This window comes from Lynx rufus, unplaced genomic scaffold (assembly GCF_022079265.1).
Source record: "Lynx rufus isolate CCGP_SWC_20201006 ecotype Redwood Valley unplaced genomic scaffold, mLynRuf1.p SCAF_3, whole genome shotgun sequence".
Classification (NCBI taxonomy): Eukaryota; Metazoa; Chordata; class Mammalia; order Carnivora; family Felidae; genus Lynx; species Lynx rufus.
Window position 1 is genome coordinate 180,183,237 of NW_025814845.1, and position 27,118 is coordinate 180,210,354.

The 27,118-nt window shown below is 39.3% G+C and overlaps 1 long non-coding RNA gene across 1 annotated transcript in view; it reads left to right on the forward strand.

Moving 5' to 3' along the window:
• Window positions 1–15,855, forward strand: part of LOC124520643 (uncharacterized) — a 32,637-nt gene extending 16,782 nt beyond the window's left edge. Inside the window, exons 2-3 of the long non-coding RNA XR_006964357.1 lie at window positions 13,065–13,208; window positions 15,511–15,855. This is a non-coding gene — a long non-coding RNA (uncharacterized LOC124520643). The remainder of the gene's footprint in view (window positions 1–13,064; window positions 13,209–15,510) is intronic.
• Window positions 15,856–27,118: the final 11,263 nt, after the last annotated feature.

The following is a 27,118-nucleotide window of genomic DNA, read 5'->3' on the forward strand; positions in this document are numbered from 1 at the left end:
TCTTTATGCTCTACCTTTTGTCCCTATGACTTACTCATTCTGTAACCGGAAGCCTGTATCTCCCAGTCGCCTTCACCCATTTTGCCCCTCCCCCACCCCCTGCTCCTTAGGTTCTGCTTTTAAGTTGAGTTTTTGAGGTAAACCATTTGAGAAGATAAAGTTTGAATAAAACCTCAATAAAAGAGGGAGAGTTAACTATAAGTTTTCTGGAGAAGAGTATGCTAGGCAAGTACAAAGGTCCTGAGGTAGGAGCATGCCTCGCGTATCTGATGAACAGCAAGAGGTCGGTGTACAATGGAGCGGAGTAAGTGAAAGGAACGAGATGAGCTCAGAGAGATGTCGAGCGTGAGGGTGAGGGACGGTCATACAGGGACTTGTATGGCACTGTGAGGTCATTTCTTTCACTTAATGAAACGGATAGCCTTTTGTAGGTCACAAGCGTAAGATGATTCACCTCACGTTTTCAAGGATCACTCTGGTGGCTGTGTTGATAGCAGATTCTTGAGCAGTGGAAGAGTCAGGGACACTAGTGAGTGGGCTATTACAGTTATTCAGGGAAAAAAAATGGTGGTACGCTGTAAACTAGATGAGAAAGAGTTGGATTTTCGATATATGTTAGGATAGAGTCAGCTAGATCTATTCCTTGAGGTTGCAGGTGAAGAGACGTCTCCTATGTGATATTAAAGTGGTGTGGATTTTAACAGCTGGATATCTGATTGTGACGTGTAGGACAGACATCCAGGCTGGAGGTATACATTTGGGTGCTGTGGGCTTGAAGATGGTATTTAAAGTTGTCAGACAACCTGAGTTCGCCAAGTGTTAGCATGAATGAACTAGGAAAAGATCAACTGAGCTGTGGGATCCTCAGGGAGCAGAGGAGCGATCAGCAAAAAGGCTGGGGAGAGAGAGTTTGGAAGGAAACTAAGCGGGGATGGTGGCTGCAAGCCAAGTGAAGAAAGTCTATGAAGGGAAAGGGTGTGATCAATGGGGTCGAACGTTATAATGTTCAAGGTAAGGTAAAAACTGAACCAATGGGCCATTAGATTTAGCAAATCAGGCATCATTGTTGGACTTCTCAAAAGCCATTTCACAGAGTTTCATTTGAACAAAAGCCTAAATGGAGTACATTTAAGTTAGAAGGGGTGGAGTAGAATTGGAGAATTACATATAGACAATTACTCAAAAAGTTAAAATATATGCAAAAATCCACAAAAAAAAAGGTATTTAAAAACTCCAACTCTCTACTTAAAAATAATCATGGTTATTTTAATACATTTTCCTTGTGTGTGTATATTATTAAAGGAGTCAATACCATAAACATCCCCTGAGTCATTAATTATTCTATAAAAGCAAGACTTTAATTACTATAAAGCTATAGTCCATGCCACTATACTAGTATTAATTTAATCCTTTAATATTCAGTTGTTTTCTTATTAGTTATAAATGACACTGATACGATAAATGCCATCATATGTAAAGCATGGTAAACATCTCTGACTGTATTTCATTAGAATAAATCCATAGACATAGAATTACAAGGTCAAGAGGTGTGAACATGACTTCTTTTGATATATTCTCCTAATTTTCTTTCTTGAAAGGCAGAACCAATTTATACCCTTTTCATTAAAATACAGGAGGGTACTTTCTATCACTTTTTCGACAAGTGGAGTGGTCATAATTTGAAAACAATGTTATGTTGATAGTAGGAAACTTTTAGTTCATTGGTGTAGTTTGATTTTATTTTTATATCTAATAAATGTGAATATGTTAATAAATTTGATTATCTTAATATCTTGTTTATTGCCTTTTTACTTTTTTTTCTTCTTGTTTTATCTAAATAAGACAAGTTATAGTTAACTTTTCCACGGTGAGATAGTCGCTTTGTTCTTATTTTTTCTAATTATATTTTTAATTAATCATTAGACATTTATCATGCAAATATACTGCAACTTGAAATCAGGTGTTTATTTTCTTATATTTCAGTTATGGTTTCATTTTATAGGAATTAAATCTAATTTATCTGTATTTTACATTGTGAATTCACATAGTGTCATAGTCTTTTCTTTCCCCCAAGAAACAAATACCTCAACAGCATTTGTTGAATAATTTCTCTTCTGAACGTCTTTGAAATGTCACTTTCATGTTAACCTACAACACTTTATGGAATAAAATATATCCCTAGACTTCCTGTTTTGTTTACAGGAACTCTTCATTCTCACACCAATGTCCCTGTCTTTAATTCTTTCTTTACAAAATGTGTTGAAATCTGGTTGTACCATTCCACAAATGGCTTGGGTATTCTCACATATGTATTCCTCCGGATAACTTTAGAACAATTTTGTCTTATGTTAGTCTAAAATATGGTTGTAGTTTATACTGGGAGTGCAGTCTATCTCTGCATCAATTTAAGTGTTCTTTAAAAAAAAAGTTTTAATTTAATTTTATTTATTTATTTTATTTTTATTTTTTGTGATTCATCTAAATCAGAATTCTATTTTATTTATTTATTTATTTTAATATGAAATTCATTGTCAAATTGGTTTCCATACAACACCCAGTGCTCATCCCAACAGGTGCCCTCTTCAATACCCATCACCCACCCTCTCCTCCCTCCCACCCCCCATCAACCCTCAGTTTGTTCTCAGTTTTTAAGAGTCTCTTATGTTTTGGCTCCCTCCCTCTCTAACCTTTTTCCCCCCCCTTCCCCTCCCCCATTGTCTTCTGTTAAGTTTCTCAGGATCCACATAAGAGTGAAAACATTTGGTATCTGTCTTTCTCTGTATGACTTATTTCAGTTAGCATAACACTCTTCAGTTCCATCCACATTACTACAAAAGGCCATATTTCATTCTTTCCCATTGCCACGTAGTATTCCATTGGGTATATAAACCACAATTTCTTTACCCAATTACCAGTTGATGGACATTTAGGCTCTTTCCATAATTTGGCTATTGTTGAAAGTGCTGCTATAAACATTGGGGTACCAGTGGCCCTATTCATCAGCACTCGTGTATCCCGTGGGTAAATTCCTAGCAGTTCTATTGCTGGGTCATAGGGTGGATCTATTTTTAATTTTTTGAGGAACCTCCACACTGTTTTCCAGAGTGGCTGCACCAGTTTGCATTCCCACCAATAGTGCAAGAGGGTTCCCATTTCTCCACATCCTTGCCAGCATCTATAGTCTCCTGATTTGTTCATTTTAGCCACTCTGACTGGTGTGAGGTGGTATCTGAGTGTGGTTTTGATCTATATTTCCCTGATGAGGAGTGATGTTGAGCATCTTGTCATGTACCTGTTGGCCATCTGGATGTCTATTCATGTTTTCTGCCCATTTCTTCACTGGATTATTTGTTTTCCGGGTGTGGAGTTTGGTGAGCTCTTTATAGATTTTGGATACTAGCCCTTTGAGCAGTATGTCATTTGCAAATATCTTTTCCCATTCCGTTAGTTTTTCCCATGGCCTTTTAGTTTTGTTGATTGTTTCCTTTGCAGTGCACAAGCTTTTTATCTTCATGAGGTCCCAATAGTTCATTTTTGCTTTTAATTCCCTTGCCTTTGGGGATGTGTCAAGTAAGAAATTGCTGCGGCTGAGGTCAGAGAGGTTTTTTCCTGCTTTCTCCTCTAGGATTTTGATGCTTTCCTGTCTCACATTCAGGCCCTTTATCCATTTTGAGTTTATTTTTGTGAATGGTGTAAGAAAGTGGTCTAAAGTGGTCTAGTTTCAACCTTCTGCATGTTGCTGTCCAGTTTTCCAGCACCATTTGTTAAAGAGACTGTCTTTTTCCATTGGATATTCTTTCCTGCTTTGTCAAAGATTACTTGGCCATACATTTGTGGGTCTAATCCTGGGGTTTCTATTCTATTCCATTGGTCTCTGTGTCTGTTCTTGTGGCAATACTATGCAGCCTTGATGATTACAGCATTGTAATAGAGGCTAAAGTCTAGGATTGTGATGCCTCCCACTCTGGTCTTCTTCAAAATTACTTAGGCTATTCGGGGTCTTTCGTGGTTCCATACAAATTTTAGGATTGCTTGTTCTAGCTTTGAGAAGAATGCTGGTGCAATTTTGGGATTTCATTAAATGTGTAGTTTGCTTTGGGCAGTATTAAGATTTTAACAGTATTTATTCTTCCAATCCATGAGCATGGAATGTTTTTCCATTTCTTATATATCTTCTTCAATTTCCTTCATAAGCTTTCTATAGTTTTCAACATACAGATCTTTTACATCTTTGGTTAGATTTATTCCTAGGTATTTTATGCTTCTTGGTGCAATTGTGAATGGGATCAGTTTCTTTATTTGTATTTCTGTTGCTTCCTTATTAGTGTATAAGAATGCAACTGATTTCTGTACATTGATTTTGTATCCTGCAACTTTGCTGAAATCATGTATCAGTTCTAGCAGACTTTTGGTAGAGTCTATCGGGTGTTCCATGTATAATACCATGACATCTGCAAAAAGTGAAAGCTTGACTTCACCGTTGCCAATTTTGATGCCTTTGATTTCCTTTTGTTGTCTGATTGCTGATGCTAGCACTTCCAGCACTATGTTAAACAACAGCGGTGAGAGTGGGCATCCCTGTCGTGTTCCTGATCTCAGGGAAAAAGCTCTCAGTTTTTCCCCGTTGAGGATGATGTTAGCTGTGGGCTTTTCATAAATGGCTTTTATCATGTTTAAGTATGTTCCTTCTATCCCGACTTTCTCGAGGGTTTTTATTAAGAAAGGATGCTGAATTTTGTCAAATGTTTTTCCTGCATCGATTGACAGGATCATATGGTTCTTATCTTTTCTTTTATTAATGTGATGTATCACATTGATTGATTTGCGAATGTTGAACCAGCCCTGCATCCCAGAAATGAATCCCACTTGATCATGGTGAATAATTCTTTTTATATGCTGTTGAATTCGATTTGCTAGTATCTTATTGAGAATTTTTGCATCCATATTCATCAGGGATATTGGCCTGTAGTTCTCTTTTTTTTTCCTGGGTCTCTGTCTGGTTTAGGAATCAAAGTGATGCTGGCTTCACAGAATGAGTCTGGAAGTTTTCCTTCCCTTTTTATTTTTTGGAACCACTTGAGAAAGATAGGTATTATCTCTGCTTTAAATGTCTGGTAGAATTCCCCAGGGAAGCCATCCGGACTCTTATTTGTTGGGAGATTTTTGAAAACTGGTTCAATTTCTTTGCTGGTTATGGTTCTGTTCAAGTTTTCTATTTCTTCCTGTTTGAGTATTGGAAGTGTGTGGATGCTTAGGAATTTGTCCATTTCTACCAGGTTGTCCAGTTTGTTGGCATATAATTTTTCATAGTATTACCTGATAATTGCTTTTATTTCTGAGGGACTGGTTGTAATAATTCCATTTTCATTCATGATTTTATCTATTTGGGTCCTCTCCCTTTTCTTTTTGAGAAGACTGGCTAGAGGTTTATCAATTTTTTTTTTTTTCAGAAAACCAGCTCTTGGTTTCATTGATCTGCTCTACAGTTTTTTTAGATTCTATATTGTTTATTTATACTCTGACCTTTATTATTTCCCTTCTTCTGCTGGGTTTGGGGTATCTTTGCTGTTCTGCTTCTAGTTCCTTTAGGTGTGCTGTTAGATTTTGTATTTGGGATTTTTCTTGTTTCTTGACATAGGCCTGGATTGCAATGTAGTTTCCTCTCAGGACTGCCTTCGCTGCATCCCAAAGCGTTTGGATTGTTGGATTTTAATTTTCATTTGTTTCCATATATTTTTAAATTTCTTCTCTAATTGCATGGTTGACCCATTCATTCTTTTTTTTTTTTTTAATTTTTTTTTCAACGTTTATTTATTTTTGGGACAGAGAGAGACAGAGCATGAACGGGCGAGGGGCAGAGAGAGAGGGAGACACAGAATTGGAAACAGGCTCCAGGCTCTGAGCCATCAGCCCAGAGCCCGACACGGGGCTCGAACTCACGGACCGCGAGATCGTGACCTGGCTGAAGTCGGACGCTTAACCGACTGCGCCACCCAGGCTCCCCGACCCATTCATTCTTTAGTAGGGTGTTCTTTAACCTCCATGCTTTTGGAGGTTTTCCAGATTTTTTCCTGTGGTTGATTTCAAGCTGCATAGCATTGTGGTCTGAAAGTGTGCATGGTATGATCTCAATTCTTTTATACTCATGAAGGGCTGTTTCGCGACCCAGTATGTGATCTATCTTGGAGAATGTTCCATGTGCACTTGAGAAGAATGTATATTCTGTTGCTTTGGGATGTGGAGTTCTAAATATATCTGTCAAGTCCATTTGACCCAATGTATCATTCAGGGCCCTTGTTTCTTTATTGATCCTGCGTCTAGATGATCTAGCCATTGCTATAAGGGGAGTATTAAAGTCCCCTGCGATTACCACATTCTTACCAATAAGGTTGCTTATGTTTGTGATTAATTGTTTTATATCTTTGAGGGCTCCCATATTTGGCGCATAGACATTTTTAATTGTCAGCTATTCCTGATGGATAGATCCTGTAATTATTATATAATTCCCTTCTTCATCTCTTGTTATAGCCTTTAATGTAAAGTCTAGTTTGTCTGATATAAGTATCGTTACTCCAGCTTTCTTTTGACTTCCAGTAGCATGAAAGATAGTTCTCCATCCCCTCACTTTCAAAATGAAGGTGTCCTCAGGTCTAAAATGAGTCTCTTGTAGACAGAAGATAGATGGGTCTTGTTTTTTATCCATTCTGATACCCTGTGTCTTTTGGTTGGAGCATTTAGTCCATTTATATTCAGTGTTATTATGGAAAGATATGGGTTTAGAGTCATTGTGATGTCTGTAGGTTTCATGCTTGTAGTGATGTCTCTGGTATTTTGTGGTCCTTGCAACATTTCACTCACAGAATCCCCCTTAGGATCTCTTGTAGGGCTGGTTTAGTGGTGATGAATTCCTTCAGTTTTTGTTTGTTTGGGAAGACCTTTATCTCTCCTTCTATTCTGAATGACAGACTTGCTGGATAAAGGATTCTCGGCTGCATATTTTTTTCTGTTCATCACATTGAAGATTTCCTGCCATTCCTTTCTGGCCTGCCAAGTTTCAGTAGATAGATCCGTCACTAGTCTTATGGGTCTTCTTTTATATGTTAGGGTGTGTTTATCCCTAGCTGCTTTCAGAATTTTCTCTTTATCCTTGTATTTTGCCAGTTTCACTATGGTATGTCGTGCAGAAGATCAATTCAATTACATCTGAAGGGAGTTCTCTGTGCCTCTTGGATTTCAATGCCTTTTTCCTTCCCCAGATGAGGGAAGTTCTCAGCTATGATTTGTTCAAGTACACCTTCAGCCCCTTTCTCTCTGTTCCTCTTCTGGAATTCCTATGATACGGATATTATTCTGTTTGATTGCATCACTTAGTTCTCTAATTCTCCCCTCATACTCCTGGATTTTTTAATCTCTCTTTTTCTCAGCTTCCTCTTTTTCCATAATTTTATCTTCTAGTTCACCTACTCTCTCCTCTCTGCCTCTTCAATCTGACCTGTGGTCGCCTCCATTTTATTTACCTCATTTATAGCATTTTTTAGCTCCTCATGACTATTTTTTAGTCCCTTGGTCTCTGTAGCAATAGATTCTCTGCTGTCCTCTATGCTTTTTTCAAGTCCAGCGATTAATTTTATGACTATTATTCTAAATTCTTGTTCTGTTATATTGCTTAAATCGTTTTTGATCAATTCATTAGCTGTCGCTACTTCCTGGAGTTTCTTTTGAGGAGAATTCTTCCATTTCATCATTTTGGATAGTCCCTGGGTGGCGCAGAACTGCAGGGTCCTTCCCCTGTGCTGTCCAGAGTAACTTGGGCTGGTGGGCAGGGCCACAATCAGACACAATATCTGTCCCCAGCCCACCGCTGGGGTCACAGTCAGACTGGTGTGTACCTTATCTTCCCCTCTCTCAGAGGCAGAACTCACTGTGGAGTGGTGTGGCCCTTGTCTGGGCTACTTGCACACTGCCAGGCTTGTGGTGCTGCTTTGATGGGATCTGGCGCATTAGCCGGGGGGATCTGCAAGGTGCACAGGGGGTGGGAGGGGCAGGCTTAGCTCACTTGGCCATAGGTTGTCCCCTGTAGGAGGGGCCCTGCAGCACCAGGAGGGAGGCAGACACATTGGAGGGATGGATCCACAGAAGGACAGCGTTGGGCATTTGCCCGGTGCAAGCAAGGTCGGCGACGGGAACTGGTTCCCTTTGGGATTTTGGCTGGGGGATGGGAGAGGGAGATGGTGCTGGCCAGTGCCTTTGTTCCCCACCGAGCTGAGCTCTGTCTTCCAGGGTTCAACACCTCTCCCTCCTGGTGACCTCTCACCTTCCCGCTCTCTGAGCGGAGCTGTTGACTTACAACATTCATGATGTTAAGTCCTGCTGGCTGACGGAACTCGCGGAGTCCAGCCCCTCCACGTTTGCAAGCCAGACTCAGGGGCTCTGCCTTGCCAGGCGGTCTTCCCTTCCACAGCTCCAGCTCCCTCCCTCCAGTCGTGTAGCGCGTGCCGCCTCTCCCCCCTTCCTACCCTCTTCCGTGGGCCTCTTGTCTATGCTTGGCTCCTGAACGTCCTGTTCTGCTAGTCTTCTGGCAATTTTCTGGGTTAGGCAGATATGGGTGGAATCTAAGTGACCAGCGGGACGAGGCGAGCCCAGCGTCCTCGTACGCCACCATCTTCCGACAACTTTATTTATTTTAAAAAGTTTTATGGTGACAGACCCAAGGCAGTAAATGTGATACAGCACATTAATAGAATAAAAAGTAAAAATCATATAATCATCTCAATAGCTGCAGAAAAAGCACTGCACAAAATTCAACATCCCATTTTTGATAAAAACTCTCTAGAGGTTGGGTATAGAAGGAACACGTCTCAACGTGATAAAGGCCACATATGACAAGCCCAAAGCTAATGTTATACTTAACAGTGAAAGGTTGAGAGTTTTTCCTCTAATATCAAGGACAAGACAAGGGTATCCACTGTCAGCTGTTTTTCAACATAGTCCTCAAAGTCTTAACCAGGGCAATCAGGCAAGAAAAAAGAAATAAGGTTGCAGGATACAATGTCAATATACAAAAACCAGTTTCATTTCTTTACACTAAAACACATGATCCAAAAAAGAAAGGTATCCAAATAATACCATTTATAAAAGCATCAAAAACAATAAAATACTTATGAATAAATTTAACCATGCAGGTGAAAGATCTATGCATTGAAAACTATAAGACTTTTATACAAGTAATATAAAAGTAATATAAAAGACACAAATAAATGGAAAGATATCCTGTGTTCATAGATTAGAATTAATATTATTAAAATGTTCATACTACCCAAAACTATATATAGATTCAAAGCCATCCCTATCAAGATTCCAAGGGCATTTTTTACCAAAGTAGAAAAAATTAATTCTAAAAATTAATTCTAAAAACCACAAAAGATCTCTAAGAATCAAAACAACCCTAAGGAAAAAAAAAGAACAAAGTGGACACATCACACTTCTTGATTTCAAACTATATTACGAAACTATAGTAATCAAAACAGCATGATACTGGCATAAATACACACACACACACACACACACACACACACACACAAATGGAACAGAATCAAAAGCCCAGAAATAAACCCTTGTATATATAGTCAACTAGCATTTGAGAAGGGAACTAAGAATATTCAAAGGGAAAAGATAATGTTTTCAATATAGATGGTGCTGGGAAACTGGATATTGACATGCAAAAGAATGAAAGTGGGCCACTATCTTAAACCACTTATAAAAATTAACTAGAAATGAATTAAAGACTTAAATGTATGACATGAAACCAAAATACCACTAGAGGAAAATATAGGGAAAAGGCTCCTTGACATGGATTTTGGCAATGATTTTATGGATATGGTACCTAAAACATAAGCAACAAAAGTAAAAGTAAACAAATGGGACTTTGCCAAACTAAAAAGTTTCTGCACAGAAAAAAAAAAAAAGCAAAATGAAAAGGCAACCTACAGAGTCAGAGAAAATATTTGCAAACTATATATCTAATAAAGGGTTAATATCTAAAATGTATAAGGAACAAAATAAAACAGAAAAACTCATAATAATCCAATTAAAAATGGTCAAAGAACCCGAATACACATTTTGCCAAAGAAGGTATTCCAATCTCCAACAAGTCTGTGAAAAGGTGCAAATGTCATTAATCATCAAGAAAATGTGCATTAAAACCATAACAAGGTGTCACCTCACAACTGTTAGAATGGCTGTCATCAAGAAGATAAGAGATAACATGTGTGGGGAAGATTGTGGAGAAAAAGGAACACTGGTGCACTGTTGGTAGGAATGTAAATTGGTGTAGCCACTGTGGAAAACAGTATGGAGGCTCCTCAAAAAGTTAAAAGTAGAACTACCATATGATCCATCAATTGGACTTTTGAGTACATATCTGAACGAAATTCAATTACTATCTTGAAAAGATAACCACACTCCTGTGTTCACTGGAGTATTGTTTACAATGGCCAAGACATGGAAACAACCTGTGTCCACTGACAGATGAATGGATAACGAAAATGTGGTATATAGAGAGAGAATGAACTATTACTCAGCCATAAAAAATCCTGCCATTTGTGACAACATGGATGAAACTTGGGGGCATTTTGCTAAATGAAATAAGTAGACAGAGAAAGACAAATACTATATGATCTCACATATATGTAGAATCTAGAAGAAACAAACTCATAGAAACAGAGAACAAATTGGTGGTTGTCAGGGGTTAGCATGAACTTCCCTTATGTCTGGGGCCTCCAGCTATTCTACACTGGGATACTAGTATACGCTTATACTTTAATGATCTGTTAAAATCTTGTTGATTCTCCTTACTCACGAATATGATGGTTAGTTCTTTTCCTCAGGATCTACCACAGATGATACAGTTCATATATTTAAAAAGGCTTATCTCTCTTTGCAATTCAGGTTATGAGTTTCCTTGTGACCTCATCTCCCTGATGGGCCCATAGAAACTTATGATTTGCATTTTATATGGTTCTCTTTTATAGTTGATTGGGAGTGGGTTTCCTGTGTGGGTTTCTACATACTAAATGGAAGTAAAAAATCCAGGGAAGAGTTAAACTCTTACCTTCATCTGTTGGACTCTGTTTATGGTACCACAGTTAAATTTGTTCTGCTTATAAATAATGATTCATAGCACAGATAGCTTCCATGAATTCTTCTGCTTTTGCTCATGCCCTTAGCACTGTAAGGATGAAGATACTTATCTCCAAAGGTACTGTGCATCTCTGCTCATCCACTCTGAACTTGACTGTATTGAATAAGCGAAATGAAATAAACACGGGGGAGGATACAACATGTGGCCAGTTGGGGAAAGATCACGACTTTGTCCCCACTGACCAGTCACTGTGGTGTATGGAACGGCTGTTGAGGTCTTACAAACATCTTACGTGCATCTCTAGCTTCATTGTCTAGCATTCCTGCCTATAAATGCCATACAGTAGCCGAACTGAAATACCCACCACCATTTCCCACACATACCTGAATTTATCTGCAAATGCTGATTTCCCTTCTGTAATGCCTTTTCCAATCTGCAAAGGTCCTCAGTTAATCTAAACTTCAAAGAATGGGGTCTGGAGCTAAGGGCTGCAAGAAGGGACAAACTAGTAGGTGCTTAGCAAATTCCTTTTCTTAACCCACAGACTTTAGCCTTAGGACCAAAGCCTGGTGTGTGAACCAGGCTTTGAGTGGTTTCCCAGGACTTCTTTGTGGTTCAATGTCAGTATTTGTGCAGTAAATGAACCATATGCCCACTTCCTCTGTAACACTTTGAAGAAAGCTCATTGGAATGATGGAAATGTGTAGTGTTCTCTAGTCATTCATGAAGTTCAAAATCTAGATAGAGCCACTGGTAAGATTTGTATCTTTCAAACCAGACATCCAACTTTCCATTATTACAAGGAAATGGAAACAGAATTTGTGTTCCCTTTTGCTTGGCATCCTTCAATCTGCAAGGAGTGATGACCAAAGAATTGCTGAGAGGGTGAGCCAAGAGGGAGCTGGTGACATTGTGGAGTATGGCGATGTCATTTGTTTTCTCAGATCATATTTGAGACTTTTTGATTTTGGGGGAGTAAATTTTCTTCCTGCTGACAATAAAGGTAACTATTGTGTCTTGAAGAAACTGCTTAAAGATCAAATTTAGTTTCCTTACTCTGCAAATGAAGGATTTATTCTATGGATTAAACACATTCAACGGTAACGGTCAGTAGTTCTTGGCTACATTGTGCATTATACTTCCTCACACAGTGTTTTCTGGGTTGAATGTAACGGGAGAAAAAGGCACGCAGTAAATGTGGCTTTTGATTTTATTCTTCTCTGCTTCCTTTTGTTTGGAGTTATTCACTTACATGAAATTGTGTGCCGAGTGCAGAAAGCCTAAAAAACAATTTGACTATACAGAGTCCTAGAAACAATTACCCGTAAGTATTTCCGTAAGAATTTCAGCTATTTCTCTGTGAGTTTCCTGTCACAAATGAAAACTGGATGGACAGGGGAAATATGTGAAATCTTCAAAGCTATACTGAGGAATGGGATTGTTTCTACTTGCTTGGACAAGGAAATATCAAAATAACCAAGTTAGTGCATTCAGTAATACAGTGGCTTCTTAAGGAATTAGAATTAAAAAGTCATTAACAATAGGCAGTACATTCTAAAGAAAGTGACCTGACCATTTTGGGCCCATAGTCTTTGTATTCCTACCTCCTCATAAGTAGCCCAGTTAGACAGCAAAGACAAAATGGAGATGAGCAATGCTTTTTTTCAACAGAGGTTGGTTCAATTCATTCATTCTTCTTGTTCCACAGAAAAATGAAAGATAGAAAGGGAAATCCTTTTAGATGGAAGAAAGAGAGTAGAGTGTGTGTTGGGGCAGGGGAAGTGTGTATATCTATTCATCAGTGATGGAGTGTTTCCTGTTTGGCCCCCTTCAAATTTGCTAGAATCAAAACCTATCTAAATACTTTAACTAGGTGAGGAGATTCCTGGCGTGATTCACCAACTGCTTTTTTTTTTTTTTCCAGGTCCCACATACCTCCAGGCTCATAAATATTCAGAGTGCTCAGACTACTTCTAAAGTATATATATTTAGTCAAGAGAACAACAGCTTCAGTGCTGCCCAGAAAAGCTATGCTCCACGCTTGTGCCTCATTCACAATGGCTTCCTGGTAAGTTCATTCTGTGACAAAATTCTTCCTCACTGCTTTTGTCCACAGGACTCAGGTCTTTTTGGTGTTTATGTTACTACAAGTATGCTTTCGGCTTTCTGTCACTGTCCAAATTCCTGAAGTCCCTATATCACCATCACCACCCCAACAGCATATCTACCAAGAGTTCTTTCTGGTTCTGCTCCAGTCCACTACTCATTTATTCCTCAGGATAAAGAAATCTTCTTTTAAAAATATTCTCCAGGATGCCCCTGGAATCCAGATAGTCCTGCCCAGGAGCTGCAATGGAGTCAGTCTTCATCAGACTAATTTCAAAGTTACCAACTTCTGGGTTTTTCAGTTCACTTTCCAGAAGGAAGTAAATTTGGTTCCTAAAACCTTGCTTAGGTATGCATTTCCTCTTTCTTCCTGCAGTCTCTACCTTGTTTTTAAGAGCTTTTGCTTGAAATAAATAAATGCTTAACTCTTGGGGAACTAACCAAAGAAAATATGCCAGGTATGATAGAGCAAGAAGGAAATATCTTGAGAACCAGGCTGACTTGGACAGCACAGTCTACTTTTCTTGATTAAGCCTCTTAAAAAAATTGTATTCTGTCCACATTTTTCTCATTTCTAAAATGGGACTAATAAACATGCTCATAAATTAACTGTGGCAGATAAGTATGAAAATATACTTGAGACATTCAGTACGGTGCCTGACCCATAGAAATATGCATGATACTTTCTTGTCCCTTATTTTCTTGTTCCTCTTCCTTACCTCACTCAGACCACTTAAGTTGAGCTCAAAATAGAAAATGTACAGGTACACTTTAACATAACTGACAGAGGGAAGTCCCTGTATCTTATTATAAACTATGGAACCATACTTGTATTGACATTAATCACCTTCTTCCAAATATACTCTGGTGAAAATTGCTATGATTTCTGTCTCCAGTTAAATCAACTGCTCTGATCTTTTCCTCCCTCCCTCCCTCCCTCCCTCCCTCCCTCCCTTCCTTCCTTCCTTCCTTCCTCTTTCTGTGGCTTTTCTTTCTTTCTTTCTTTCTTTCTTTCTTTCTTTCTTTCTTTCTTTCTTTCTGCTTTTTTTGATTGAAACAAAGGTGACACACAATGTTACATTAGTTTCAGATGTACAACATAGTGGTTGGACAAGTCTATACATTATGCTATGCTCATCACAACTGTAGCTACCATCTGTCACCACATACTATTACAGTGTCACTGACTATATTCCCTATGGTGTACCTGTTATTTTCGTGACATTCAATTTCTCTGATTTTATCAAAGAAGAAATATACTAATATTAAAAAAATTTATATATGAACACTTACTCCAAAGAGATCCACTTAAAGCACTTCTGAACAGCGTATGTGTTATCTTCAAGAAAACTAGAGATTGGTGAAGTTTTGCTTCACTGTTTAGATGCCTATAAGAACTGACAGAAAACCTTTGCAATAACCAAAGTGTAATTCTTTCTTGATATTTTCATTTTCTCTACTATTTACTGAGAGAAATCTGGCTTAAGTTAGAAAAGTAGTTGGCAATCAGTAAGCACTTCGGTTCAAGATGTTATAAACTGTCAAAAACCAAACTTTCCAAGGCGATTACCTCTCTTTGGCCCTATTACATCTCATGACTGAACTGTCACCTACTTGTTTTATTCATTATGATAACGGATGCAGTGGTAAACGTATGCAAAGTATAGAAAGTCAGGTTACGGCTTGTTAGGAAGACAGTTTGATAGGCCATGCATTTGAACATTTGGAAGATATCAGTCAAAATCTGAGATCTGTTTAAGCAGGCATCTTGACAGGAATGATAACACATTTACCATCTCTACAGTCAATAAATTGCTTCCTTACCTCCAGATACCTTTTGTGTAATAAAATGTACCTTAAAATGCATTCAGGGACACCTGAATGGCTCAGTCGGTTAATTGATTAATCGTCCGATTTCAGCTCAGGTCATGATCTCACAGTTCGTGAGTTCGAGCCCTGCATCAGGCTGTCTGTTGTCGGCACAGAGCCCGCTTCAGATCCTCTGTGCCCCCTCCCCATCCCTGTCACCTCTCTGTCCCTCCACTGCTCCCTCTCTAAGAACAAAATAAACATTTAAAAAATGCATTCAAAAACAACTTCTTTCTTTCCTCCTCCCTCTGCCCCTTCTTTTTCCTCCCTCTCCACCTCCTCCCCTGCCCCATCTCCACTCCTTCCTCTTTTTCCTCTTCCTTCCTCTTCTGTGCTCTAGAAGTGTGTGGAAAAGACTTCTTGCTAAATGACTATACATTTTTGTTCTCCCTTAGGTGAAGAATCCAGATTTTATTGGAGGAGGTAATGAAGTCACCTAAAGTATTTCATTTTCTAGTACTCTTGGTCAATTGTCGACAAAAGTATTGTGTGGGCTCTCTCTGCCAAAAAGAAGCTGACTCAGCTGCTTCCTGGACTGTGAACAAAGTGGCAGAAATTTGGGCAGTCAACTTGGACTATGAGATGACCTTGGGGATAGAAGCCACAAACTAGGAGGTAGAAGAGAAAGATGGAAGGAACATGAGCCCTGAGTACTCTGGAACCTGCAAAGTTTTGCCTAAATACTCCAGATTCCCTTTGCCTGAGAGAAAAGTAAAATTTTATTTTGTTTAAGCCTTTTATATTTTGTGTTTTTTTCTGTAATGTAGAGCACATCAAATTCTAAGTGATAGAAGTAACATTTTCGGTTCCATGGAATACTATTTTTGTTCTAGGTGTTTTGATCAAAAAGTAAATAAACAATCCCCCAAAACACTAAACAACCATAAACAATAACAAGATAAAACAAGAACCAAGGAGGTCAATTAAGTTCGTGACACATTTCAGTCTAAAGCCTACACGTAATGCCTCTATGTCAAACGTCAATCTAATGCCTACAAGTCTCCATAAAAGAGACTATAGGAGTCTATAGGAGCACATTAAAGGCTCTGTAAATTACCAGAGATAGGAAAATGGGTTAACTTTGACCCAGCCCCTCCCAGAGATAATTATTTGTCTATGATCCCTTTCTTGTGAAACACTTGTTAATATTGTGGATAAATGACACCACAGGAGCCATTTTAAAATAGAGCCTCAGCAACCACTGCAGACAAACAGCCTTTACTCGCCTTTGTCTGAACCTGGCCAGAGCCTTTGGACCTGGAAAAACAGCAAGGTTTTTAAACAATTGCTGGAGAAGTCAGAAGGAGAACGGACACCCTGATCACAAGAACAGTTGTGGACTTTGTGCAGTCACAATCAGTAATCAATCAATGCAAAACCCAGAATAGCATAGCTTGTTAACACCATAGAAAACTTTTTCTTTTCTTCAGCTCATGGAATTGCCCCTTTACTTTTCCTGTTATGCTGTCACCCTACAAGCGGGACACTCTTTGGGTTTCTACCTCAATCTGTGTTCCCTGAACCGGAGTTCTAGGATACCAAAATTAATGCCCATTTACTTCTCTCTGAAGCTCTTACTTGCAGGTTAACTATACCTTATAGAATATAGTTTAGGAAGCTGTACTTCGGTTTAGTTTTAGGAAACACCACTTTCAAGACTGCCCAGAATACTGGGCTTAATGAAGTCTTGGACTGACTGAGAAAAACGAGAAGCGCCTCCGGCTCTGTTCCTAACCGCCTAGTGAGTCCATCTTCTGTAAAATAAAGGACTTTGAATCAGATTGCCAATTAGCTTTCAGCCCTACACTTCCATGAGGTCAGATTAGGTCTGACAAACAGTTATCTTTTGGGTGTTCTTAGATGCAAGCATATGCGAATAACCTATATATATATGTTTTTTTTTAAAAAGCAGAATAGAAAGTCTCATATTTTAAATTCTTCCCCAGCATCAAAGAAATGTAACCAAGAATTAAACATGGTAATTTTCTCACAACGTTGTTTCCTGACTTCCTTTACAGTTACCATATTTTTTTCTGTCATGGTTGCATGGGCTGATGGTTACCTTCATGAGGTAATTGTAGGATGGAGTGGGGTCCACTATTCAGATGGAGCTCTGGAGGTCATTGATAGCTCTTAACTAATTTACAGTTCTTTAATTCTGGCTTGAAACTGTTGACAAAAGCAACTAACTGCAAACTAATTCTTATATCAAAGGCCGGTTTAGGGTTGGTATAATCTGTGGGAATATGATTCTTTATACTAAACAGAAATGTCTTCCCAACTGGCTGAACTCAGTGACTCAAATAAATTGAGAAGGAAGAGTATGTAAATGCGTTTGCACTTTTGGCTAACCTCCTTATGTATGCAATTTGATAGTTTTGCTTTACGAGTAGGAAAAGTGACGAAAAGGGTACTAATTTTTCACAAGAATATGCTTTGTTGCAAAGCAACAAATGCAAACTCACCAAAATGGCGTGACCACTTTTTTATTTCAAATTTTTAAATTGAATTTTGGAATGTTTTCGTATGTTTGTGTTTTATAGAATTTAACTTTGAGTACTATTTCTGATAATAGGTGTTTTAACACGTGAAATTATCCTAACATTGTTAAAAATTGTAGAGCAGTCATGGAGATAGACACTTGAAGCTGTCCAGGATAAATTCAGTATAGCTGAATACAAAACAAAACAAAACAAAAACTTCAAAGGACATGAATCTAAATTTGCACACCAGAGGAATTAAGAAGGGATTATTTACTTTAACTTGGATCTTCTTAATTCACTACTTTTCCTCATAGTTTTGCCATAGACAGTTAAACCAACAATTCACTGAGAACATATTTGGACGGATAAAACATAGTTTCACAGATCTCTTTTGCAAGCATAAAGAAAGATACACCAAAACCCACACATGTGTAGTCACCTCTACAAGGCTTCAGTTTGTATTAGGTATTTGGCTTGGATGCAAGCCTATGGAAAACCAGCTATGCAGAACCTCTCTCTCATTCATTCATTCATTTTAAATGTTTTTATTTTATGTTTTATTTTATGTTTATTTTTATGTTTGACAGAGACAGAACGCTAGTTGGGGAGGGGCAGAGAGAGAGGGAGACACAGAATATGAAGCAGGCTCCAGGCTCTGAGCTGTCAGCACAGAGCCTAAGGGGGCCTGGAACTCACATACCCGACCACGAGATCATGATGTGAGCTGAAGTTACACGCTTAACTGACTGAGTCGTCCAGGCGCCTCTATCTCTCATTCTTTTAGACCATGTGGGACTGATGGTGAGGGTTGCAAGTGCAAGTCATATATCAAATGCATTTGCTATGGCCAACAGCACAAAATGAGGCTGCTTGTTCCGATGTTATTTATTATCTGCTTTGGGTAGTGTTCTTGGTTGCCTTCAAAGACTGTGAGTTTAGATATTAATATTGAGTTTAAGTTACATAAGCTCTGGTCATTCTGAGACACTTTATCAGCAGACATAAAGTGCCAATTCACTCTGTTTCTGTGGCCCAGTCAGAACAATGGACAACAATCACTAGATCACATTGCTAAGGGCACCTCACTCAGGCCTAGCAGACTGTGCTGTAGGCTGCTTGGATAATGCATTCATGGCCTTGCCCTCAGGATCCTCACTGAAAATTGTGTAGGACAGATAGAACGGATTATATGGCCTACTTTCACTTCCCTTATCTCCCTTGCTAACAAAACCCTGACTTTGCTTATTTACCACATGACCAAGGAAATGACCTCATCCACGGCTTGGGTGAATCTCAATTAGACTAAGTAATCATGGTGGTGTTATGTTCATGACTTTGATCATTCAGGTTTGGGCAAGTGACCCAGATGAGGCCGATGAGCCATCTGGAGGGGATTCTAAGATCTGTTTTCTAGCTCTTAAGGAGGCATTGGGGACATGTGTTTCGTGGTGTTGTAGTTACTGATCTAGATCTAACATCTAGAACTCCTGCAGGCCTCTTACAAAAGGAAAGGAGCCAACCGGAGAGCAAAGGCCAAACACCAAAGATGGTAAAGCAGAGAGGGGAAATAACCTCTCTGGTAATGGTGACATCATCTTTAATGATTATAACTCACCTGGAGTCACCCCAGTTCTAGACCTTTTGTTCTGGAGGCAGTACATTTCCTTATCTTCAGGGCCTATTTGAGAGGGCCAAAGGCATCATTGCTGATATATGTAAATACAATTTATCATCCTATACTTAGCTTATTGAATTTTACGGTTAAAACAGATCTTAAAATTTAATGGAAGAAAAATAAAATACTAAAGTAAAAATGATCACTTTCTTTTTCCATGGCAAAAAACTACTTTATTAGCAAAGTTACCATAAGGAAATGCAGGTGATTGGTGATGCCATAGATTCTTGATGAGGCATTTCTTGAAGTGGTCAGATTTTTTTCTAGGCATTCCAGAAATATGTTTTAAACACAAACACAACTGGAAAGAGAAAGAAGTTATGGGGTATTTGGGGATATGAATCCCTAGCCAGGCAAGAGGGTGAGAGAGTCCAAACTAAGAAACCTTAAAGATTTTTCTTAATGGGTACAGTCAATCTGGGAGGCAAAATCTTGCGTTACCAAGATGTTCAAAGTCTTCCACATCAATAAATTCTCTTCTAACCTGATACTCCACCTCCTTTCCAGTCTGACAACCCTTAGATCCACTTCCTACACTGTTCCCCTGTTTCCCACTGGTACATATTGGCCAGGCCCCAACTCTTTTGGTAAAATAGTCCCAGATTAGGAACAGTGTTCCCCCTTTTAGCCTACAATGAGACATGACTCCAGCTATTGGCCTGCTTATAATGAGAGAAGGTGGAACAGATCTGGAAAGGGACATGCACTGTTTTGTAAGGCACATGCTATAGGTAAGATTCTTGCAAGGTGTCCAGACACAGGGAGGCTGGTCTTCTCAATTGTAGGGGAAAGAAGATTGCTTCTGCTAGCCCAGTGGGGTAGAGAATACAAGGCTTCATGGTATTCTGGCACAGCCACACAAATAAACTTATTCCAGGCCTCAGGATCTTACCTCTTCTCTAGCAAAGCCCTGAGTTTAGTAGAGGAGGTCTGTCAAGCTGCACATTCAGCGTTCTTTGTGTTCCTGCTAATCTTTTAATTAAAACCTGGGCTGGATATCTAACACGGCACAATCTACTGCTGTGAAAGTGAGAGTTTCTTTAAATGCTGCCATACAACAGTTGTAGCAACAACAGAAAGCCCTGACATGATAGTTTACTCATCTGAGCCTATCTTTTCTTGTTTTCTTTAATGACTGATTCCAAGACAAATAAGAAAAACTTGCCAATAATACACAGTCCTTATCATTTCAATTGCTCCTATCTTGTTCATGCGCTACAGCTACTGAATAATCCAATGCTGTCCCTTCCACTTGTACTTCATCCAGATCCATGTGAGGTGAAAGAATCATGGCTCTCAGCATGCCAAAGGCCAATGTCACTTCACAGTTCACCAGCGCTGCCTTTGTTGCTGCCATCTGACTAGAGGAATGCTCCATTTCCAGTATCCCATCCTGACGTTCTACTTTCTAGGGTCACTTCAGACCCCGACCTTGTGTGAGTTCCTCCTAAACAGAGGCCAGGATTTGGGTAAGGGTAATTTATTTAGTAGTTAGGGAATCCAAGGAAGTAGAACGGAGGGAAAAGGAAGAGTAAAACAAGGAATTATGTGGGTTGCTGCTGTGGGTGGGGTAAGGGGTTGCTGATTCCATGGAGAACTCCTGAGAAATATAGAGCTAACCTCCCAGAATTATCCTTCTGAAGGACAGAAGGCTGGGACATTAATTGACTTTGTACTTGTCTCATATTCTTTGACAACTTCTCCTGGGCACATGAATCTCTTGCAATTTCCCTGCAGCTTCAGAGAGGGTGGAAAGGCGCACAGCCCTCTTGAAGTCAAATGCTATCAGTGCATAGTGAAAACTGTGGGTGGAATTTGAGGTGGGCACAGAGAGTGTGACATGGGCACCAAGCCATCAAGTGTAACTCCTATCTATAGGAGACTCTCCTGATTAAGTCATAGAATGGCCTATTGTATGCTTCTGTGGATTGTTGGGTACTGAAATTCAAAGCATTCAACTTGAGCATACTAATGAAGTCTGTAAACAGAAAGCTCACATTAATGCGAATGTATAAAGCAAAACATACTAAATTGAGTCATATTAGACACTTTTTTCCCTTAATTATTTTTCCAACTAAAACTCCAATGCATTATTTTTGTAATTTTGGTCATTATTGCATCAACTGAGAAATGCTACAATTTCTTTTTAGGTTTTTATTTTTGAAGGGGTTATAGACTCATGGGAAGTTGCAAAACAGGATAGAGTCCCATGTACTCTTTCCCCAGCTTTCCCTAATGCAGTACAATTTTAAGTCTTTCTCTATTTCAACTTTCCAAACTGAACATGAAGAGCTATAAGAGTAGTCTTCCAAAAGCATGCATCTGATTATGCCACTTCCTATAAATATTCAATATCTCTACATTGGCTATTGTCTATTTTGCTTTTAAGACTCTTTCCCCACCATTTCTATAGGTTTAACTCTTTTTGTGGGGTTCATTCATTCATCAAATATTTTTTGAGAATTTACTAGGTATTTGAGATACTGTAGTGAGCAAGGCAGGAAACAGGTTTGTCTTCCAGAGGGGGAAGAAAGACGATGGGTAAACACTATGGTCAATAAACATACTAATAAGTTACATAAATCCAATTACGGTAACTATGATGAATGGTATAAACAAGCTGATGCTACATAAAATAACTAGGACAGTCCTCTCTGAGGAGGTAACCTGAAGTTATACTTAAGAGATTTAAATAGACCAGCTATGGGAAGGAAGGGCAGTAGAGAGAGAATATTTTAGTCAAAGAAAACAACAAATGCAAAGGCCTCAGTTGAGGCCTTGATTTGAACAAGCAAGAGAAAGGAAGCGAGCCACTGAGGAAGGAGAACGGTACATGGTTAATTTAGTGAGATACACAAGAATGATATGGTGTAGGACTGGCAGTCTATGGTCTGAATTTGGGATTTTACTCCAGCTGTAATGAGAGATCACTGGAATTTTTGAGCAGGGCAATGGCATGACCTGGCTCATGCTTTGGAACAGCACTGTCCAATAACACCGCCTGGAGGGATGGGAATGTTCTCTGCATTGCCCAGTAGAGTTGCCATATCAGATGAAATACGTAGCTATTGAGCACCTGAAATGTGGCCAGTGAGACTAAGTTATGTGACTTTAAATTCTGTTTAATTTTAATTCATTTAAATTTAAATCAGTACCTGTAGCTATTTGCTACCGTATTGGTCAGCAGAGCTTTAGAAAGATCATTCTGGATGAAGACTAAGTTGAGGGCAGAGATGAAGACACAAAAGTGAGGAGAGAGATGCCAACTAGGACACCATTGACATAGTCTTGGAAAAAGATAATGGCAGCTTGGACCCCAGTGGTAGCAGCAATGAGGACAGGTGGATAGTTTTCGGATATTTTTGAAGGTGGCAAACAGCACTTGATGGATTCGCGTGGGGAGGAATGAAAGCGACAGCCCAAAGATGGTTTCTAGTTTTTCTGGGCTTGAGCAATGGAGTGGGAGGTACCAACTATTAAAGACTGTGAGACCACGGGACAGAAAGACTTGAGATAGGGAGAAAACACTTATTTTTATTTTCTTAAGTCATCTCCATTATTATTATTATCTCTCACGAGTCTTTGTTACTCAATGATTGTAATAGATGAGACAGCTCATCACCTCTACAGCAGGGCCTACCGCTTTTTTCTATCTGTGGTTAGGTTATGATAGTGCCCCTGTTTGAAACAGCCTCTCTTGTTTTTACCTGATTATATTCCATGCAACATTAATAAACATTTCTTACGCTTTTTTTAGCCAAGACCAAGTCCAAGGAATATATTTTTACATCATTGTTGAGGCACATTATTTACATGTATTTTGAAATGAGAATTTGAGGAAGAATATTTAACCTTCTTACTAATGGCACCCTCTGACATTCTGTCTTCAACTTGATTTGATTCTTTAAAATGCTGCATGTATTCCATAAATTTATTTTTCTACCACCAGAGTCAAAGCCCAGAGTTTGAAATTCACTTCTTCAAGACTGATGTCAAATACTGCCTTTACTCCTTCTTCTAAGGCTGCTTTTATTGCCTCCCTGTGCAGAAGCACATTCTGCCTCTCTTAGGGTATTTACCATACTCAGCCTTTTCTTAATGATACCTCATTTACTTTTCTTATCCATGTGACTCACTGACAAGTTCAAATAATGGAACGAATAATGGTTATCTTTCATGTCGCGTAGAAAAAAGTTGGTCTTCGAATAGGTGTGGGATTGAGTTGAACTGGAAGATGTATTCCGCTGCACCATGTGTAACACCAGATCACATTAACGTCCTGCCACTTCATGGCTTCCGAGAGCATAACTACCCGCTGGTCCGTGAGTATGACTCTGCACAGTGCAAGTCACATCCAGCTAGCAGTGGGTTAGAAGAACAACCTCCCGGAATTCAGAGCTTTAAAAAAGGGAAATTAAGTGGAAAGGGTACAATAGTTTTTCACTTTCTGCCTCATCTTTACCCTACAGGTACATTTAACAATGCTAGCGCAACAGGGTGATTCATTTGAGGAAGCCCTACCTCCACCGCATTGTCCTTTCCCAGGACACTTCATCCTGAAAGTCTGTACATTCCAGGGGCACATATAAGTCTTTTAACGCATTTGTTGGTAGAAAAGAGAAATTTCAAGGTACACGGTTTGCCCTAAAGAAAATCTCTCAACAGGTTTTTGTATATGAAGAACTTAGACTTCAGGGATGAAGTTGGACTTGCCAAAGGCAGAGGAAGTTTGGTGATGGGGTGAGGGGGAGGCAGGGAGGACTCGGAGAGGGTGGCATTGGAGCCTTCATAACTGGGAAAGAGGATATGGTTTTTCCAAGTGTCACAGACAGTTGTACCTACCCAAACATAGTTCACTTAAAGGAGCGTGAATTCTGGAAGGAGATGTGTTTGGTGGCCAGTGAGTACTGAACGACGAGCTCAGTATTCTGTAGCCTTGGCCAGGAGCCTCTTGTATTCACACTTGGCCCAGGGGGAAAAAAAATTCCAGTTTTGCTGCTGGCATTGGTTGGCCAAATGCAACAAACACAGATGCCAACATGGGCAAGTGGGGCCTGACCTATTTCTTAGGATATATTAAAAAGGCAATATAGGTCCCAGCGTTTTTTTGTTTTTTTTTGTTTTTGTTTTGTTTTTTTTTTTTATGTAATAAAAGAAGTAAGGAGGGAGCCTTGAAAACTGGCTAGCATTAAAAATTCCACCAACCTTGGTGTTGGGAGACTTCAGCCAATATTTTACAAAGCGACATTATCTGTATTCCAAGTGCCAGGGAGCAATCCACTTCTGTTATACAACAGTTACAAAGTTAAAAGCTATAACAAAAACAGAGAGGTCTTAGTGCTCAAGAGGTATCTGGCTCAATATACTTATTTTCATTCTATTTCAATAAAATAAAGCAGGCCAAATAAATTGCTTTCTCATCAATGTTATTAAGCTCCTTTCTCTGTATGTTGGAAAACCAATACCGCCTTGTAGAAGACAATGCATTGACTCATGAGGTGTTAGTGTGCTTCCTGTTAAGCAATACTTACCATGTGAATTCTGGCATTTAAAGTACATAGATTAATGCTTCACTTATACAGGTACCATAATTGTATAAAACCAAAGTAGGCAAATCTTTTCTGCCGTTGGCTGTGGGAAGGAGACTTATTTCTCATCTTTAAAACAATGACTGCCAAAACCTTCTCTTCTCCCTCCAGCTTCTGCTCTCTTCTTCCTTTCATACAAAAAAGTACTCAAAAGATTCATTTATAATCTTTGTCTCTTCCAACTCTCTTGCACATGCCCACATGGCTGCATCCAAACTGCTCCTATGAGAGTCAAAAGTGTCCTCCATTGATAAGTCAATGGGTAATTTCCTGTTCCTATGTTCCTTGAACTATCCTCATTGAATTCAGATACGCCCCCACTCTCCCAACACACACACACGTGATACACTATCCTCACCTGGTTTTTCTCTCATCTCTCTGAAACTGCTGCTCAGTTTCTGCTGGTTCTTTCTCACCTCCTAGCCTCTAACTGTTGGAATGTTCAGGCCTCAGTTTCAGGCCCCTTTTTTCTATCTGCAATTGCACTATCTCATGCAGTATCTTGATTTTAAATACCACTGAAATGTGGATGACTTCCAAATATTTACCTTCAGTCCGGACCTCTCTCCAGAACTTCAGCCTTTAATTCTACTGCCTTGTCAATATCTCGGCTTGAATGCCCAATAGGCATCACAAATAAGTATGGATTGATTAAAGAAGAATGAATGTACATCTTTATAAGAGAGACATTCCCAAGTCACAGTCCAACAAAGCATTTAATCGACTAATCAGAAGGCTTACAAAAACCTCCAAGCAAGGATCTTTGACTTACTGAGACATAGAAGAGAATGAAGAATTTATTCATGCATTCAATAAATATGGGTCAGGCTCTGTTCTAGGCACTGGAGAAATAGCAGGCAATAACATCGACAAGATCCCCACTCCTCTGGGATTTGTAGTATAATGGGGTAGAGGGAGCCAGAAAGGAACAGACAATAAAAAAAGCAAATAAGGGGCGCCTGGGTGGCGCAGTCGGTTAAGCGTCCGACTTCAGCCAGGTCACGATCTCGCGGTCCGTGAGTTCGAGCCCCGCGTCGGGCTCTGGGCTGATGGCTCAGAGCCTGGAGCCTGTTTCCGATTCTGTGTCTCCCTCTCTCTCTGCCCCTCCCCCGTTCATGCTCTGTCTCTCTCTGTCCCAAAAATAAATAAACGTTGAAAAAAAAATTAAAAAAAAAAAAAGCAAATAAATACGCTATATGCAAAATGATGATCGGCTATGACGAATAGTATAAGGAATGGAGAACCATTGAAGTGGCATCTATGTTCGACAGGATGATCAGATCCAGCCTGCGTGAAGGGATGAGGTTTTAAGGAAGGCTTGGGGGGAAGGGAAAGACAGAACCATGCATAATCCTAGGGAAAGAGGTTCCCAAACAGAAAGCACAGGCAGGGAAAGGCTCTGAATAAAGAGATTGCTTCATGTGTTTGTAAAACACAGTGACTACTATATAGGGCTCAATCGCTATTGGGCTTTGTTTCCTTCTCTCCTCCCCCATGCCTAGTAAATTAGGGAGATCTTTACAACAGTATCAGCACATCTATAAAATACATATTTTAGTTTAAAAAAGATTATATCATTTATGTACTACATTCCCTCTGCTTTTCTACATTAAAAGAAATCAATTGTTTATCTAGGTAAGAATGGGAATACAAAATGACAGCACAAGCCATTTTAATGGAAGCATCAATCAAAACCCAGTATGATACTGTCTGTGGATACACAATGCAGTAGCTCAGTATAAACACAAACACGCAGGCTCATTTCTATTTCTGTGGAATGTTCAGCACAAGATGTTTTCTTGAAGGTAGAACATTTGTCATACTGTGTTGATGACCACAAAAATGGATTTGGACAGTTCTTATTTTCCTTTCTCCTCTCAAGAACAATTTAAATTAACCTAAATCAGAATATCTCAACACATCTTTCCCTCTTGTTACAAAAGTATTCTCTTTTGATATTATTTAATTTTGACTTGCATTCTCTGGCAACTAGTCTTTCAACATTTAAATCTCATCGCGCTGTGATGCACCGTTTGTGTTTGTTGGTTACTTTGGGGTGTTCGAAGATTATGAATGGAGAAAACATTACTATGTTACTTGTTGAGGAAAAGCTGTCCTCCTTTCTCTGGGAAGCTCAGTTTTCTTAGACAATGCTGGCAGGAGATGGAAAAGGGTGCAAACTTCCTTGCCAGGCCATGAGGTTGGCCAAATTACTCCAAGTTAATCTATGGATAGAAACACGGCACAGCCAAATAGT